Raw genomic sequence first — 19,524 nt, 5'->3', positions numbered from 1 at the left:
AAAGGCATTCCGTCTGCGTCTGCCACTCACGCGCTCTTTATCCCGCCATGTCTTTCCTGGGTGATTGAGTTTTTTTCACTAAACTCCGAACAATAACTGTTAGTTCAGCATCTTATTCTGCATAGAGATGCGTGATTGCATACATTGTGACACTTCTGACACCGTTCCTTTCTTTTCCAGTTTAAATAGCCGAAAACACGTGCTCACACACAGCCGTACTAGCACGCGCGTGTGTGTGCGCGTGCTCGCGAATATAATGTCACATAAGGGCTTCATTACGCTATCTTGTAAGAATGTCGAGAAACACGCACACGGTCACTATGTGTTATATTGTACCATGTTATAACTCATTGAAACTTGGCGAAAAACAAATTTTAAAGCAACGCGAGAAAGCATAATTTATTTGTTTATTTGCTGATACTCAAATTCAAAAAGGGATTTTCTTAGGGAGGGAATAGAGAAATAAGATACAAGGACAGGGATCAGATTTACAGGAGGAGAAAATGCCACAAAAAGACTAATAAATAAAACGAAACACCTGAAGTTAATCACCATCATAAAGTTCGAAACGTGAAAGAAGTAAATGAAGTCTGCACAACAAAAAGCTTATAGTCATCGAAGTGCACTGAGGTTTACGGCAAATAAACAAGTACACATATCAGATCTTCAGTAATAAGATAAAAATAATAAAGCGCATCAAGTCGCTATTTTTAACAAGCTCAAAAAGTGTTGAAATTAAAAAAGCAATAGAACAGAAAAGCACTCATTATTGAACATTGAAGATAAATGATGCCCGAGATTGCTGTAGAACATCGCCATTAGTAGGGTGATTTCCCTCTGTTGCTGTTCTTAAAAATATACTTAAAGGAGTTATTGCGCAGGAGAAAACGGTGATTGTAAGATTTCGACGTTCTCTTGTAGTGTAACCTGAAAAGAAAAATGTTAGTCCATCAAGATAAATCTTAATATGATCTTTGACTTGTTGGTGGAATAATTTAAGAGGAGAAGCACGACTCCTTTGCCTATAGATATTAATGCAAGGGAACTACAGCCGACAAATAAACACCACAAGGTACTGTGTGCAGTTTATTTGTCGGCTTTTGTTCCTTTGCACCATTAACCACCATCTAGCTCAGAAACAAATCCTTATATAGGTATTAAACAAGGCCTATATATTTAATGGGGCATATACTAATGTGCAACCATAGTTTTTATTAACAAAACGAAAAAATTTTTGGGTACTTGTTTATCTTACTAAAGTTCGTATTTTTAAAAGCAGCCAAAATTACTGCAGCGTAACCCAATATTGGGAGGATGACCGATTTTTAAGCTAGTAGGCGGACTTGGGAAATCGAGAGTTTACGGTTTACATTGCTTCTACTTTGATCAATGCATTGACTTCACTCAGGATCGTCACTGAGCCATAGTCCTAGATGATTGTAGTATTAAACTTGAGAGAATCTGTTTATGAAAACAATAGTGAAATATGAGGGGGGCTTTTTTGGGAGTGATTATCATGCAAACGTTTTTCTGGAAGTTAAGGCAAGGGTTTAACACTTTCGCGGCCACTGGCCATTTTTTACGTTTGCGCGATCGCCTTTGCACCCCCGCTCATGATAGAGAAACAAGTTTTAGCTCATTGGGAAGATCAATGTATTTGCATTTCAATGGTAGGCGTTATTAATTGCAATAAAATCGCTACGACTACAGTGAATAAAAAACGTAGTGAATGAAACAATACTTTTATTGGACATGCCTGCTAGCGTGAAGTTTTTTGGAAAAACTACAGCCCCCCCCCCCCCCCCCCCCCCCGAAAAAAAATGCTGTTCTGCAGCGTTTCAATGAAATGTTAATCTCGGTATGTGCCGAGCGCTTTTGTAGCGAAAGCTACACTAGGCTGGTCAGCAGCGCATTTCAGGCGGTCCGCGCTAAACACATCTGCGCATGCGCCGTAACCGTGGCAACCAGCTGCGACAAGTCGTAGGTTTTCGCCGCGCGCCGTCGCCTCGCCGATTTCCGCGCAGCGCCACGCGTGACGTCATCACTTAGGTATGCGCCTCATTGCGCGTGCGCTATGCTCTTAGCGGCTGGGCCGCGGGGGAAGTACTAAGACGCGGAGTGGCCGCTCGCCCTGGGAGAAGGCTCAATGGAAGAAGACGTGGCTGGTGGCCGCGTGTATCGCAAGCGGCATCTTCTGAGCCTACGGGAAGCTGCTTCTACCGACACCGAAGTCATTGCCTGGCGTGAGGCTGCCCGTCTGCGTAAGAATGAAGAGCGGAGAGCTGAGTGCGTGTCGGAGACGGCCGAAACACGTGAAGAACGTCTGGTCAAGCGTCGGCGTTAACAGGCGGAACGTAAATTGTGAGTGGCTGGGGTCGCAACCACGTCGCGGGTACAAGAAGACACGGCAATACAGCAAGAAGGAGATGCTAAGAAGACTCGCCGGATTACTGACAACAAAATAAGGTTAAAAGCGAGTGAGTCGGCGACGAGAACATTCAAAGCCAACTTTGTAAACAATCTGTTTGGCAGTGTGTGTACTTGGTCTATAAGCGAGAGACAATCAAGTCTACATTCTGTGCGTCTAAAGTCGAAACGGCAACAAATTACTGACCATAGAACAGTACTTGTGGCCATCAAGGTGATAAACATTGATGAACTGTAAATAAACGATTGGTTCTCTCACATAGCCTCATTACTGCTTTGCCATTACGGCTACACCAAAGCAAAACCAAGCTGAACCGTACCTTTCGCCATGGATATCCTGGCCTAGTTGAGTTAAGCCACTGCCATTGTGGCTCCAGTGGATAGGCATTTAGGGCCAGTTCTCTAGAAAAGACCAAAAATGACAATACTGACAACAGAACGAAAGTGACGCATATCTCAATAGCTGCCCATGTATATGGTAAAATACATGCATATTTATCGCATTTGTGGCCCGTGCGAATTTTGTCAAGAGTGCAAAATTTTTTTAGCTCCACTTGGTACTTCTTTAATTTCCATTGTTCAAAGTTAACCGTAATCGCCGAAACGCTACCCACGGAGGTCTGCCGACAACCGTGCATGCCACGTTGCTATAGGCAACGCATACCATTGAAACGTAAATACATTTATCTTTCTAATGAGCTAAAAAGTTTTTCTGCAATAAACGGAAAGACTACCGCGATCGCTCAAACATTCTGAAAAATGGTGAGTGGCCACGAAAGTGTGGGACCCCCGCCTTAAAGCCAAGCATCATACCGTGCGGTAACTTTTCCGAAAGCATCATTCAGTAATAGCTGATATGATTTTTTTTAATTCCTGAATAAAGCACACACTCATCCGCGTATAGTTTTTTATCTGCACGAAAATTCATTTTATGATGTTGTTAATTTAAATCATAAATAAGAGCGGCCCTGGCGCGGAACCCTGGGTCGACCGAGTCAACCGAAAAAGTTTCAGAATAATGATTACCGAAAACCGAAAGTCACCTGTTTCTGACGATTAATCGAATAGGCTCAAGTTCATTTAGTGAATGCTGTATTTTTGGCGTGCTGATAATTCTATAAGGCGACTTTATGGGAAACCTTGCAAAATGTTTCAGCGCTAAATGGATAAAAAATGGCATCTCTTTGATTTCTTTTAATGGAGTTCGCATAGTCATGTGCAGCCTGAACTGAGTGGGTGCAAGTATAGAATAACCTTTCCGGAATCCATGCTGAAATTTAGTAAATAAACTATCTGCCTAGAAAATCAGAAATGTGCCTATGTATTATATGTTCCATTATTCTACAGGTTATCAATGTTAAGGAATTGGCCAGTAATTATTAATGAACTGTTTATTTCCGTTTTTGCGAAATGGTTGAAGTTTGGCCGCCTTCCGGACCTTTGGAAACTGCCCCTCGTTTAGCGAGCTTGAAAATAGTAGCGACCAACACTTGGCTAATGTTAGATGCGGGCCCCTGGTTCGCCTGTGCCGTCTCTCGCCGGGGTCGGTGTCGCTGGGTTCCGGATCGGGAGACTGCTGTAGTGGGTTGACGAAGAGATGAGAGGGTCTTCGAGGTGAAGAAGAGACTGAAGGGTTTATTTACATTTATACAAAAATTGAAAGAGTGAATCGGGAGCTGGCGAACACACGCCAGATCGCTGCTTAAATAGGGTCCCCTGTCCCCAGGTCCCTAGTTAGGGAATCTAGTTCATTAAAAATGCGTCGAATCACTGTGATCTAGATCACGTCTCCAGTCTTCCGGGTCCGCCCCCAGCCACGCACTCTTGCCACTTCTGGCAGATTAGGGTCCGCGCTGTCCAGGCTTCAGTGATGAATAGCCCGAAGGGGGTCCCATGGCCGCGTCGAAGGTCAGTCACCTGCACTTCACAGCGGTAGCGTGGGAGCGAAAGGATCCCACCGCAGTTCGCAGAAGCTTTCACGTAGAGCGTGGGAAAGCACAGTCTAAGACGAAGTTGTTTTCGAAGCACGAGGATTCCGGAGACGTTGGCTTAGTCAAACCCGGCCGCATTTGCCACGGCTCATTTGCAGTCCCGCCGCTCGCCGGCTCCCCCGTCGTCCCCTCCGGGAGAAACATGTCCCGGGTGGGTCCGGCGTTGAGAACAAAAGACAGGTTCACCAAAGCCGTTCTCAGACAGCGGAGGGCCGTTTCACCCCGTAAACAGCAGGGGGGGGGGGGGGGGGGGGGGGGGGAAGGACCCTTGTAGACGCCACCACCTGCACTCGTAGCGCTGCAACCACATCGACGGCCCTTTGAAGCCTCGGTAGATTGATGATTCCCAGTGGCTTGAATATTCTTGGCATGTTGGCGTCTCCAAACGTAACAGCTCCTCCGCGGCCAGGACAATCTCGATCGGCCAGTGGTCACAATCACTGGTCGAGGAGAGATGACTTGAGTTGTAGCGTGGGAGGCCCTTCTTCATCTTGTCTGCAAGCACAGAGTAGAGTCCTAAACCTCGGACAACGGAGGCATTAGTCTAAATCAGCCACTCAACATGGCGCCACTCCCCAGGCAGTGCACGAAATTCACCCGAGAGCCGCCAGGCTGTTATGCAATACTACTGTATTGTCAATGTAAACGTAAGCACAAAATTTTGTAGCTGACAGCAGTAATCTCGGCTACTAAGAACAGCTTCCATGTCTGCCAAATTCGCTGCCAAAGCCCGATTCGCCGAACACGGCTTGAAGAGAGGTGGCAAATTTGGAAGCAAAAGAAAAAGGATAATAGGACACCACGCCAAAACAAAGCTAACTAGTACCTAAAAAATACGAAAAGGCACCGAATTGCCACCGAACCGATACCTCAATTATGGGAATAACCTGCTCAATCTGTCGGCATTTTCATGACATTTGCCCCTTTTGTATCGCACAGAAAAGTTATATTGCTGGAGGGCTAGACTCCACCGTAGCAAGCGGCCATTCTAGGGCGACATTTGACGCAGCCATGTAAGCGGACAATGATCTGTCTCGAAAGTAAATTTCGCCCCGTAAACATAACAGGTTAGCTTCTGTGCGGCCCAAACCAGACAAGCGTATTCCTTTTCCGAAGCGCTGTAGGCTTCTTCCCTTACGGTTAACTTCCTGCTGGCATAAAGGATAGGGTGCTCCTCATTGTCGTCTCCGACTTGGCTTAATACGACCCCCATACCCCGGTCGCTGGCGTCACACTGGACCACGAATTCCTTGCTGTAGTCCGGCGCGCGTAACACGGGCCGCGAAACCAGCACGCTCTTCAAGCTCTGAAACGAAATTTCTTTTGCTGCGTCCCAGATAACGCTATTCGGCTTTTCTTTTCGAAGCGCATCGGTCAAAGGACTTGCTAGCTGTGAATAGTTGGGTATGTACCTTTGGTAGTATCCCACAAGACCGAGAAATGAACGTACATCCGTCTTAGTTCGGGGCTGCGGGAATTCAGCGATAGGGGCTATCTTGGGGTCTGACGGCCTCCTCGTCCCCATCACTTCTACAGAAAGCTGCTACAGCTGTTCTCTGCAGAATTCTGCAGCCTCACTTCATTCGCGTAATCTTTGAATACCAAAATCGGCTATCTAACCTAGCACCGTTAAACACAGGTGCTCAAATTGGCACAAATATCCGTGCTTTCTTTGCCTTCGCCTGACATTAGCAACACTGCTGTTAATGTAGTGAATGTGGCGACAGGCTCTTGGTATCTCGACCAAGTTCTACATTTCTGAATCTACTGAAGATAAAAAGCAAACCTGTGCCAAATTTTCAAACACAAAGAAAGTTGCTTGCTCGGAACGGTTCTACATAAGCAAACAGCTCATCATCAACTCGGGAAGTGTCTTCCCTGAACTCCTGTGAGTGCCTTTATCACTTAGTAGCATCTCAAATTGACACACGTCCTTTCTAACTCACTGGCACAATCACCTTTATTTAAGTTTTACGAAAACAGTAACACTTGATCAAATCCAAATTTTTAGCCTAAAACAAAGTAGCATTTACTTCCCCGTTTTTACACGCACATACAAAAAGAGGAATAAAAAGAACAGCTACTTCGAATTGCTACGCGGGGTCAAACATGGCTCACCACCCCCGCGTCGAAAGGATTAGTCCTTCAGCCGCGCCCGCCGGGGGTCGCGATCTGACTGATTGTGCGACTGTCAACTCGTGACAAAGGGCAAGTGAAAGAAGACATTCCTGATCGCTACTGTCATCTCCATGGCCTCTCGACGCGCTCAAAAGGCCCTGGTAGCCCATGCAGTGCCGATAACTGATTCCGGGCATCGAACAGCGACCGGAGCGAGAAGCTGCTCTCTGTTCTCGCCCCAAGCAAGCCCGCCTACCCTTTCGCCCTGCGCGCTTCCTCGTATACAGTGCGGACAGTGCAGGACCCATCCTTGTCAATTGTGGGGCGCCGAACACGCCTGCATGCGTGGTCTCTATTGCTCGACCCCTGAGCTCGCATGCGCCGGGTGTACCGCAATCTAGCGCCCTCTGATCTTTCCTGCCACTTTGCCTTTTTCTTTACCGCCTTTCTGTCAGGTCGGGGTTGTCTGGGTCTTAACGCTGGCCGATGCCCTTTCAAGAACCTCGCTCCTGTCCTGCTTGCAAGACGCGCTTTCCTATTTCTGTTACTGCGGTCACCTTTAGAAGCACCTGCGCGTGCCGCCTGACCAGTAACTTTAGCTGCAAAATTACAAGGTTCCATGCGGGAAGTCTTTTTCTTCCCTTCTGCCGCACTTATATCTGTGCTAACGTTAGCACCTGTCTGCGCTCCTGTATTTAGGGCTTGGCATTTCAACCGTTTTTTCTTGGTCCGTGCCCTCTTCCTGTTTTTACGCCTAGACCCTTCCGTTTGCGTCTCCTGATCACAACTAGATTGATCTAGCTCTACAGAGTCACCTCGGAGACCTTCATCCAATTGCAAACTGGCCGCTTTGCCTTCGCAGGCCAGTGTCAGCTTCACACTGCTGACAGACGGACCTTCCGCTGCCCCCGAGTTGGGCAGTTCGCTTTCCTGAAGGCAGTCATCCACCGCCCGCTTATCGGCCTGAGCGCTTACCCCTGAAACGCCCTGCTCACCTGCAATGGAGTTTTCCTCCTCTGTCTCCCCGTGGCTTTCGATACAGCGTTTCAACATTACAGCTCCGCAATCTTCATGACGGTTGTGCGCTGTTTCACAACACTGTTTTACGTCGACACGTCTGTCCAACTGGAACGATCCGGCCTGACTCGCTCTCTCTGGAGTCTTGCCTCTCGAGATCTCATCATCCAGTTTCTTTAGCTCATACGTGAGATGTAACCTTCTGAGCTCCCGCTCCTTTTTCTCTGCCGCTAGCCTTTGTTCCTCTATGTTTCTCGGCTCATCTTCCTTTTTCTTTCGCTCTGCTTTGAGGAGTTCCCACGTATCGCTAATTATTATTTCCTCGGCGGTTTGCAAGAGCAATTTGCAAATGTCCGTCTTTTTGATCTTAACCCCTACATCTACACCCAACTCTTCGCACAATGACAGCAAATCTGTCCTTAGCAACTTCATTAGGTCCATGTTTGCTGCTCTGAGCCTTGACTTTGCTGAACAACTGTTGACGTGAGCTACACGCACTCAGACTCACTGATCAACTTCCCTCGATTCCCAGCAGTTCAATGTATTAACCCAAACAATTGAAGCCTGGCGAATCTCAAGCAAAGTTCAAGCACTCACCCACGGACGCAACACCACGCCGCATGGTCGATCCAACCGCTGCCAACCAGTTGTTAGGTGCGGGGCTTCTCTCCCGTAGCAGGCCACCGGTGTTGGGGGATTGCGCTTCGATCCCACCGCTGCCACCAGTTGTTAGATGCGGGCCCCTGGTTCGCCTGTGCCATCTCTCGCCAAGGTCGGTGTCGCTGGGTTCCGGATCGGGAGACTGCTGTAGTGGGGTTGACGAAGAGATGAGAGGGTCTTCGAGGTGAAGAAGAGACTGAAGGGTTTATTTACATTTATACAAAGATTAAAAGAGTGAATCGGGAGCTGGCGAACACACGCCAGATCGCTGCTTAAATAGGGTCCCCTGTCCCCAGGTCCCTAGTTGGGGAATCTAGTTCATTAAAAATGCGTCGAATCACTGTGATGTAGATCACGTGTCCAGTCTTCCGGGTCCGCCCCCAGCCACACGCTCTTGCCACTTCTGGCAGATTAGGGTCCGCGCTGTCCAGGCTTCAGTGATGAATAGCCCGAAGGGGGTCCCATGGCCGCGTCGAAGGTCAGTCACCTGCACTTCACAGCGGTAGCGTGGGAGCGAAAGGATCCCACCGCAGTTCGCAGAAGCTTTCACTTAGAGCGTGGGAAAGCACAGTCTAAGACGAAGTTGTTTTCGAAGCACGAGGATTCCGGAGACGTTGGCTTAGTCAAACCCGGCCGCATTTGCCACGGCTCATTTGCAGTCCCGCCGCTCGCCGGCTCCCCCGTCGTCCCCTCCGGGAGAAACATGTCCCGGGTGGGTCCGGCGTTGAGAACAAAAGACAGGTTCACCAAAGCCGTTCTCTGACAGCGGAGGGCCGTTTCACCCCGTAAACAGCAGGGGGGGGGGGGGGGGGGGCGGACTCTTGTAGACGCCACCACCTGCACTCGTAGCGCTGCAACCACATCGACGGCCCTTTGAAGCCTCGGTAGATTGATGATTCCCAGTGGCTTGAATATTCTTGGCATGTTGGCGTCTCCAAACGTAACAGTACCCATTCCGCTTACCTCGTTAGGAAGGCGTTTGGAATTTTACACGGGATCTGTCAGTATTTCAAGGTGCTATCTTTGGACCTTTACTTTTTCTAATATATACTAATCATCTGCCCAACTATACGTTCCATACTCCATCTAATTATTTGCTGATCACTGCGTTCTTTTCCGCGAAATAACATCTGATAATGACACATGCGCTTCACTGGCCGACATTAAAGGGACACTGAGGAGAAATTGAAGTTGGCTTGCATCGATAGAATACCAGCTCCTGATCACAAAAACGCCGCTCTTACTGAAAACAAAGCTTTTGCAGGGTAGAAAATAGCAAGAACCAAAATACAGGTATCGCCACTACAGGCCAATCTTGCAAGTACAAGCGTGGTGACGTCATAGGACAAGAGACGCCACCTTGGAGGAGTTTTCCTTCCTATATGGTGCGCGAATCTCTGAGGTTGACAAAGGAAGGTTGCGCGGTTCAATCTTGAAGTAAGTTTTATTTTAAAACCGATAGTGCACTTTTATCACACAAGGAAGGCAGAAAAAAAACAACCTGAATGTTGGAAGCAAAGAAAATCGATGCTTGGCGGCGCCATAGGCGGCCAGGAGAGTTTCGATTTGTTATGGCTCTTCGCGTCTATGAGCTCTGCGTGCTCCGTGGTTTTGTTTTTGACGCGCCTCGATATACAAGCGCCAAACAGCAGAGGAACTCCAAGAGCCGCTTCAAGTGCTAGTTAACCTTTGAAGAAGCCTGTTAAGGCTAGTCAGATGATCGCCACGGTCGATGAAAAACTATGATGGCACGGTGGTCGGTGATCGTACAAGGCAGTTCGCAGTGTAAAGAGCACTTGTGTCTTCGCAAGCTCACCCGGCGAAACATTCCCGGCTGTGCCAGTCAACTTCAAACTACTTAACGGAAATCGTTTATTAGGGACGGGAGACAAGGTGCAAGGCAGTTAAGAAAAATTGCTGATGGCCTAGCTCTGTTAGGCCAGGATATACGTAGCGAAAGCGCGGAGATTTTTGCATCGGAAGAGAGCATTCACTAGATGCGCCTTTTTTGATGGTTGTACCTTGAGCCGTCGTGGCAGACTGGTTGCGTCTCCCCCTCAAAGGCCCTGGTTCGATTCCGAGCCTCGGCGCAGGGTATTTTTTTTATTCAGTGAGTGGGCGGGGGGTTTAAGTGGCTTCCATAGATGCCGCCACCGAATACGCTGGTTAGCGGTTAAACGCAGGCTCTGTTAAGGCGCGTTTATGCTCCGGCGTAACCCGCGCGCGCGCGCGCTGCACGGCGACATTACGTCGGCCAAAGCGAGACCCTCTATATTCCAACTGCGCTTGACCGCCGACGCGTTCGGCGGCTTCGGCGCACTGTAACCCCACTGGCGGAGACTTGGAACATGCCAGCCGCCGCCGACCCGACCATACTGATTCGGCTACGCGGCGAGGTGCGCGTTGTGACGTAATTCAATAACTTCGGCAGTTGGTCGGAGCTGTTCTTTTCGAGCTCTCGGCTAATTTAATCCATTCACAGTACACATCTGAAGGTACATGCAAGTGGGACAGAAAGCCCGATCCAGTGGATCCGTTGGATCTAGCGGAAGCCGTTGAAGCGTCGTGCGTCGGCTTTAGTTTCAAGCCGCCAATTTTAAACGCGACCGCCCTTGAGCATTCATCCGTTTTTTGTAGCAAATAAATAAATAAATAGCTTGGTCCTTGCAACCGTGGAGACCTCGACGCCGCCTGCTGCACCGTGAAACCGCGCCGTACAAGGAATCACAATCCGTTGGCCCCAAAGCCCCGGCCAGCCTCCGATGGGCGCAACGCGCCGACCTTGTCCTGGCCCCTGCAGACTCCCTGCAATGGGCTTATGATATTTAGTTTGCAACGGCTGCTCACGGCGGAAGGGGGAAACCACCCGCCGGCGCCTAACCTAACCGTGCTCCCTCAAAAGCATCGCACGCTCTGTGGGGCTGAGGTCGCTGAAATGCTGGCCGGAGATTTTGCGAGAACTACGTTGTCGGGTTCGGGAATGGGATCCATCGTAACGCCGGCAAGACGCCGGTGCAAACGTAAACGAAGCGACAGTAGCGACCCCCGATGGATGTCTTCACGTGCGGCGGCGGTAGCTTTCATTTCGGCAGCTGCTAGACCGCACCGCTAGCGCCAGAAATCACGGAGTCAGCGTTTACGTCACGTTTCACGTCACTCCGTCCTATGACGTCATAAGAGTTCTCCGTGAAGTCATAAGAGTTCTCGAGTTTGAATCGGAGCGGCGGGAAAAACTTTTTCAACTTCGAATCCAAATTTCTTTGAAATAAATGCATCCTTCGCTCCCAGACAAGCGACAACAAAGCCATGAAGTGCGGAACTATCACATTTTTCTAAAAAAGTTTATAGAGTTCTCCTCAGTGTCCCTTTAACAACGTTGACACGTGGTGCAAATGCGAGGAGAGCATATGACCTTAAATGTAATAAAATAGTAAACCGATGCACTTTTCCAGCTCAGCCAGCAACATATTCGCTTATCATTTAGTAACACACTAGAAGCAGTCGTGCATATAATAAGCACCTCGGCATTCACATAACTTCAACTCTTTCTTAGAACACCCGTAGAGAACGTTGTCAACAAAGCTAATCGCATTCTGGGGTGAAACATTTATTCAGCCCTGACTAACACGAAGCTGGTTCTTTACAAAATCATCGCTCGCTCGTAGTTAGAATACTCATCATCAATGTGTGACCCGGGAGTTAAAATTCTTGCCAACTCATACCCATAAACTCTGAACAAGCGAAATTTTTTGACGGGAATCTGTTGATGAACGCAGTTGTTAGCATATGTCAAGATTGCACCATAACAATCAATATATCCGAAGATCCTTCCTCGGGACACTTTTTGTTTTCTGTTATTGTGAACACGCATACAATATATTTTATATGACAGTGTTGACTACCCGGTACGAGCGGAGGACGAAGTTTAGGAGCAAAATTTTGCTACCGATCGGATGAGTGGTTCATTCCCACCAGTATATTCATAACAGTATCTTACAATATTTTAGAGTTACCTCACAAATAAAAGTGATGTTGAAGAAAGGTGGACTTGCAGATATGAATTGTTCGGAACAAACCAGCACGTTTCGTTTTATCCACCCTTGAACACGCTGCCAGCTATGAAATCAAAACTAGGCTTACTACCCGGCCGCTAGTGACTGGTCGCAAACTTGCACGTGGGTGCGTCTTCAAGATTTTTTTATTTTCATAAAACACTGCACAACGGATTACTCATGTCACCCACATACATATCCTCGCGCATCGATCACATGCAGAAAGTTGGCGTAATTTTGTGCAACACTAATATATTTTCTTACTCCATATACTGGAGCCGTCTTCACTACTCAGTGGCAAAAAATAGAGAATTATTCTTATTCCCCGTCCTCGATATCCAAAGTTATTCAATGATGTCTTGATCAAGAATACTTTATGCTGTATTCTATTGATGCTTTCCCTGTAGATAAATATTTTCAGGTGGATATTCCTCTTGTTTTTGTTTCTTGTTTCATTACATGCTGTAAGTTTACTGTAATGGTACCCACTCCCTTCTGTAATCTTTTACTTTGAGGGTAGGAAAAAATTAAACAAAATTAAATACCTTGCTCTCTGATGACGAGGTCGGGCATCAGAGGTAAATATGTTTGAAAAGAAAGTAATAAGCCATTATCCTTTCTGAAAGCAGATCTAAGTATTAATTAAAGGCTTTTGAGACTCATTTTTCCTTTTTGAGTTAGAGTGCCATTGACGTCAAACGCACGAAAATCCCTGGATAGCGGAGAGATTGCGCGTCAAAATATTCCTGGTGGATTAGCAGTGAGTTAGGCAACAAGTTACCAATGGAATATTCTTTTTATGAAGTTAGGATTTTAAAGCGCACCGGCAAGAATCGGAGGCCATCATTACTATCAGCCAGGTTATATCTGTTGCGCGACAAAAACCTCTCCCATTGACCTCCAAATACCTTTTCCAGCGCCAGCCGTGGTCGCCAAACACCATATAAATTTTCTAATCTCATCTCTCCACCTGTGTTTCTGCCGCTGTGGGCTACGCTCCGCATCCCTTGTAACCAACTGTCCTTTTAAGGTACATATCAAAATATTAGAAAAGAAAAATAAATGTTTTTTCTTCGCGTGAAAGATATGCGTGATTCGCCGCCGCACGTCCTGGGCCCGATGTGGCAGTTAATTCATGCCTGGATAACGAGAAAGGCTCCAAGTAACCCCCTAGCCTAGTAACGTGACAGAAATTTCGGGAATATTGTCCTAAGTTTGATGTAGAGAATTTTGAATAAAATCACTGCGTTATCTGGGCAGAGTTCCAGCGACGTCTAAAAGCTTTCGTGGTCGCGTCCTCACAATGTGTGCGCGTCGGAGTGTGTCTCGGTCGCACAAGAATAGCTGACGCTTTGCAGAGTATATGCAGAGAGTCACTTTCAGGTCCCGCGGGCCATCTGTCTAAGCTTACTCCGCTACGAAATAGCTTTCAGCTGTGCTCTTAATCACTCGGCTTAATCGCGAGTAGGGCTAGCTCTCAGGAGTTCAACTTCAAGAAATGCTCGAATAGATCACGTGCAGCTCATTGAAGACACCAGACGAAAGAGAACCCTATAAACAGCCCAACAGTGCATAAGATTCTTCGCGTGCATGGTGTCCTGTTTGTGCTGTGCGTACTTCATTTCTATCATGTTCTGTCATCAAGCCCCACTAAAGACACTTGTGCTCGAAGAGTGTCTCCGTACACCTTGCCAGCCGGCACACGATGGCTCAAAATCCCGACAAAAACCGAGAAGGAAAAAAGAGCACGCAGAACGCGGCACGTATACTGCTTCAGCAGCTGAACTCATTCTCGCAATTTCGCGCGTTGTGTGGCTCACTCATTAGTGTCCTAATTTAAACTTCATCAAGAAAAATGTTGCAGACGGAGTTTTTTTCACGGCTGCTAAACATGCCCCGCATATCTACAGCAGTGCAGCTGCGCTTTATCGCAGTAACTCAATTAACCATGATTATGGGCACTTTTGCGCCTGCCGCTCTCGCAGACAGCCGGCCGTCTCACGGTTTCTGTCGCCTCTGGCTCCCACGAGTTCCTGGCGGAGGCTTCAGAGCAGGCCACCCTGGGAGTCGTTGACCCAGCTCGAGAGAGGTTTGCCTGGCGGCTCTGACACCCCCGGTGGCGTGCTTTACAGTAGGCGCGAACTCTCGGGAAAGTGACCCGGCAGGGGGTACCGTTCTCGACCTTTCCACGCGCGATCTCGTCTTGAACGAGGATTAAGGCTTTTTCAATGCGTGGGGTCCGGCCTCGCGAGATTTCCTAGCCAACAAAGCAAAAAAGAAAGGAATGAAGAAAAGCACGTCGTCGACTAAACACGCGTACGAACACAGCCCGCTTATAGTACATCCCCTTGGCATTGAGTGTTTTTATTCTCCCTTTACATGCAACCCCGAGTTCGGCATTTCTCCAGCTTTAGAAGACCACAGTCCGGCACAAACAAGTGCATTTGTGATTACACGCTACGGACAGCAAGTGACATGTACGATGGAGATGTCATCCGATTTTAGCGATCGAATACCTTGAAATTTTCGGAAGGGAGGCATGCAAAAATAAAACGCCGAAGTTGGCTGAATCGTCCAAAATATGCCTTTATCGTGTATGATGAGCTTTCCCATGCCTTGGAAAATCGCCATTTCTTCCGCTCCGGGCCAAAGCGACGAACAGAGGTCCGTGGAAATCGGCCTGCGTTTCTATCGCTTAAAAAGATCGGCCCTCCTCCGTAAGTTCGGATATGCTATAGCGTCCACCTCACTCACGCATTTCATTGCATGTTCTTCTAAACCCACAAAAGGTATATCATGTGACTAGTAAAATACGTGAGTTTTTTAGCCGCTACACTTTAAGTGCGACATTTGCTATTTCATGAGAAAAGTTGATTTATAGTCGTATACAATGTAAATGAAGAAGCCCCTGTTCCTTTTAAAGTGGCGTTCGTGACACAGTGTTTTCTTTATGACAATTGTGAAAAGGGGAAAGCTCAAGCAAGAGTCTGAAACACAAGCTTAATATACTCGTGGGTCGATGCGGTAAAGTTTTTCACCAGGTGTCTACTCCCGATACCTCAACGTGTGCACTTTTCGAGAGCATACGCTTGGAAGCATTCACTCTGTCAGGTTCATGCTGGCTGCACCCTCTCAAGGGTTTCCTATCGCAGTGACAAGAGAGTAACACTAAAACTAAAGCAGCCAAGAAATAAGGCTGCTATAGAGAACCTTTGATGTCTTGAGCCCGCTCTATTTTGACAGCTATAATTCGCCAAGGTGGAGCGCGCTCCTCGGAAAGCAGCGCATGTTCGTGACGATTCCCATCAACGAAGGCAGGATGCTACTGCGCTGCGTGGCGTGCCCAGGGGGCGCTAACGCCTCCTGGATATTTTAGTCAACCATCATCGATCCCCCCAAAGCATTTATAAGACGATCCGCCTGACGCTTCTGAAACCTAAGATGACCTGTCTGACGCTTTTGACACCTTGCCGCGGGGATTTTCTGCAGGGTCTTTTCAACCAGCTGCGTCTGTCTGAAGCATCAGACGCGCTTCATTCATTCATTCATTCATTCATTCATTCATTCATTCATTCATTCATTCATTCATTCATTCATTCATTATGGTCGATGAAGGGTTCTCTGGGCTTCCCTGACGACTAACTATTGTGGGAGGGTGTTAAACGTGGGCGCATTTTTTAAATGCGCTGGCACTCAAGCCCATATTGACGGAAAAAAGCCGTTTGCCCTTCTGGTCCTCGACCCAGTGGGCAGATGGGAACTTGCCCACCTTGGCATGTGGGCCACCTGCTTAGGCGAACGAACGTGACCATTCTGGGAGAGGTAGTCATGTGTGCCGAATAGTATCCGCGGAGTCCGGGTGGTTGTTCATCAATTTCCTGTAGACAGCTAACGTCCAGGGGGATTGGGTAATTTTTAATAAAGAGTTGGAGGGAGCTGGCTCTCTTACCACAGGAGTGATAGTTCCAATGCCATAACCCTTAGTGCGCGTGTGGGCTGTCTATACATTGCTGCCTTGCTGACTGCCACAGTCGTTCTTGTCACCTGTAAGGTTGATGCGCCGCAGTATTTGGTTCGAGGATTGCTTGCATCATCGGGTCTCTTGCGGGAGCCGAGTTTGAGGTGTGTGTAGTTGGATCGGCAGCAAAAGTTTGCGGGACACGAGTGTGTGCGGGGAAAAAAAACTATTTTGGAGCGCAGTTTGCAGTCGCCTTAAATGCGCCAAGGCATGAGGGGACATGTGTGCTCTGTCCGTTGGTAGCAATACCACGCGACCAGCTATCGAGGCAGAGCTCCAATAACTGTATTTTCAGCGAACACGTGTCCCGTAAACTTTTGAGGCTAAGCAATATCCTGCGCACGTGTGGGGCACGGGTGGGGACAGGCGGAACCACGACGCGTGCGCAGCCGGAGTCCGGTAGTCTGGTATACGGCTACGCTACTACGTCTCCGTTATGCTAGAAGCCTCTTCGAAAGAGCGCTAAAAGCTATGCTAAAAGCCCTTTCACCGAGCAGGGTTTGGACGTTTACACGTGCTGCTCGCATCGATAGCGCTTTCTCTCGCGCCGGCCTCGCCGCAGGCGTACAAAGAGGCGTTGCACCTCATTTTCCATCATGGCTGGAGGGGTTCCGCGGCTGCCGAAGAGTGGAGAAGAGATTGTTGTGTCGTGGACAGCCATTATAGTCTTCTTAACACAAAGGGCCGAGAACCCCCGTGAAGCCGTACGGGTTCTACACAAACGCGGATGCGAATTTCTTTAGAAGGCAGCGAGTAAAGCTGTGAGGCAGGACGTCTCAGATGATGTATAAGCACTAATGAAAATGAGCGAAAGAATAAATCAGGCATAAATTAAAATAAAATAAGACCTTAAGTCAAAATCAAAAGAAAAAGAGGATTTGGGAAGTATTGAAGGCTGTGCATGAAGAATTACTTTAAGTTTCTTCATGGCGACATTACTCTGAACTCCACCACATGCTAAGATAATCAGTTTCATTTTCTTTAAGTTAAACTGAAAGCTGCGGGGTGCGGCAAGAAAAATAATTTATAACGCTTGTGTTGTGTTTTTTTTTGTCTTGAGATACAATAATATTTAATTAACGACGTCGCATTTTCCGCACTGCAAAATGAGATAATTGCTACAGGATGCGGAAAGCAGGTATTGAGCAATATATAATGTAGTAACGCTTGGAGCCACTGGAAGAATTCGCAGTGATCCTACTAATGTCCAAATTGTCGCAGCCGTTGTTCATTAAGAAAGCTTAGTGGCCGAAAATATTGCAACCGACTTATTTTCCAGAGCTCAATATTTCTCGAACTGGCTGAAGTGGCAGGTTAAGTCAGAATATTTCTTGTAGAAGTTGCGGGCCCCTTGACGCTCTTAATTCCACGTGGGAGCGCTAACATTTGAATGTTGCTCAGCGTAGCATCGTGCTCACGAATTCCGCAGTAAACGGAAAACGAACAAGTAATTGTTTCAGAGAAACGGCGTTTTTGAAGCTAATCCGAATACCCGCTGAATTACGCATCCCTAACCAGGACCTAAGCATTTTATTCTGTTCAGAACTCGCGTTGTTTACGCTGCGAACAGAGCGACTGACTTGCAAAAGCCGTCAAGAAAGCTCTGATGGCTTTTTCCGCTCAAGAAATTTCATGTTAACGAGAGGGCTCGACACAAAGGAGCAAAGCCCGAGGTAACGAGCGGACAGAAACTAGGACGGTGAGTTCGGAAGATTACCAATGTTAAGCTTCCCTTTCCTATTGAACGCGTTAGCCTGGAGGAGCGAGTGGAGCCGCTTCTATGGGAACTATACGTAGCCATTCTCATCTGAAAGAAAACCCACCCAGGCGGAGAGAGGCCGCTGCATTTTCCACCCCTTGTTTCAGACAGGAACAAAGTGCTGACCGCAGAAAGACATTTATTTTTCGAAATTTTCCCACAATTTTGACATTTATTTTGTGGGAACGACATTGCTCTAATTATTTGCAGGACCAATTTTTAGGCAGTGTAACACGATTCGCAAATAACAAATGCAAAAATTTTGTCGTTTAAAGCAAAAAGGTTAATAAGTAAAAAAAAGGCAGCAGTTGGATTCGTTCGCATACAACATGAATGCACATTTAATGTGAAGGCGGGCACTGCGCGCTCATTTTTCTTGGTATGCGCATGTGAAGCGATGGACGTTAAAATAAACGTGCCAGCCGCAGTCGAAACGCGGCATTGATGGTCCAAACGAACCCACGTATTTCATCTGTTAATTCACACGCAACAACCGAGACAAACTCTGTAAACGTTCCCAGCAACGAAACTGAGCGAAACGACTGGCTGCAGTCGCCCCGCAGAGCTGAGCGCTTGCTCCAATGGTCGTAGTAAAAATGAAATATTTGCCCACAATTATTTGCCGTAAACGGTGTTGCCACTCACTTGTGACTGCACAAGTCAGTGCACATAAGCCACCAACAGCTCTCCCTTCTGCATGTTTTCATTGCGAAAATAACGGTGCCTGCCCGCTGTTTTCTTAAAACCGCATCTAAGCGTGTTAATCGCTGCACAGATTCAGTTTACGCCCAACGTAGTCCAAAAGAATGCACGAGTGCGCGTGCGATGCAAGTTTTTGTCACGTCCAGACACACACGCCGTCAGCAGGAGAGTTGGTTGGCGGAAGGGAAGGAGTCGCTCGGAGACGGCGCCGTTCACAGGCGCCCGCAGCACCACCCTGACAAGTCGTTGCTCCCCCATAGTTCGGATATTACGGCACTTGCTTTGTGGACCTTTTACTTCCATTATATTTCGGCATCAACTGTGTAACAGAAGCAAAAGAACTAAAAAACAACAAAATATGCTTATTTTGTTGTCATTTTATTTCTCTCACATTACCTCTAAACTCTAAGCTCTCTAAACTACTAGCTATGGCAGCGCGCGTTCATTGGCTACACTACAGAAGGCAGGAAGATGGGATTCTTGAGAACGCAAAACAAAGTGAACAAGGACCACACGAAACAAGGCACCTTGCTGAAACGTTAGTTAGAGGGCTAAGTCTCCCCCTCGAGCTATATTCATTTTATTTCATTTTTTTCACAACGTTAATCTTACCTACAGGCCTACCAGGGCGCCTTTTCAGGCCTCGTAAGAGTAAGAGTTATTGCATACCCAGACTGGACCCTTAAAGTTAAGGAGAAATAATCGGTCAAAATGCTTTTTTTCCCTGTGCCTCAAAATTTCTTCCTGCGCGAATATTAGACTAGACTTTGGAAGGAAATG

Source organism: Amblyomma americanum, chromosome 1 (genome assembly GCF_052857255.1).
Source record: "Amblyomma americanum isolate KBUSLIRL-KWMA chromosome 1, ASM5285725v1, whole genome shotgun sequence".
In the NCBI taxonomy this organism is placed as follows: domain Eukaryota; kingdom Metazoa; phylum Arthropoda; class Arachnida; order Ixodida; family Ixodidae; genus Amblyomma; species Amblyomma americanum.
Note: the sequence above shows the minus strand (reverse complement) of the source record.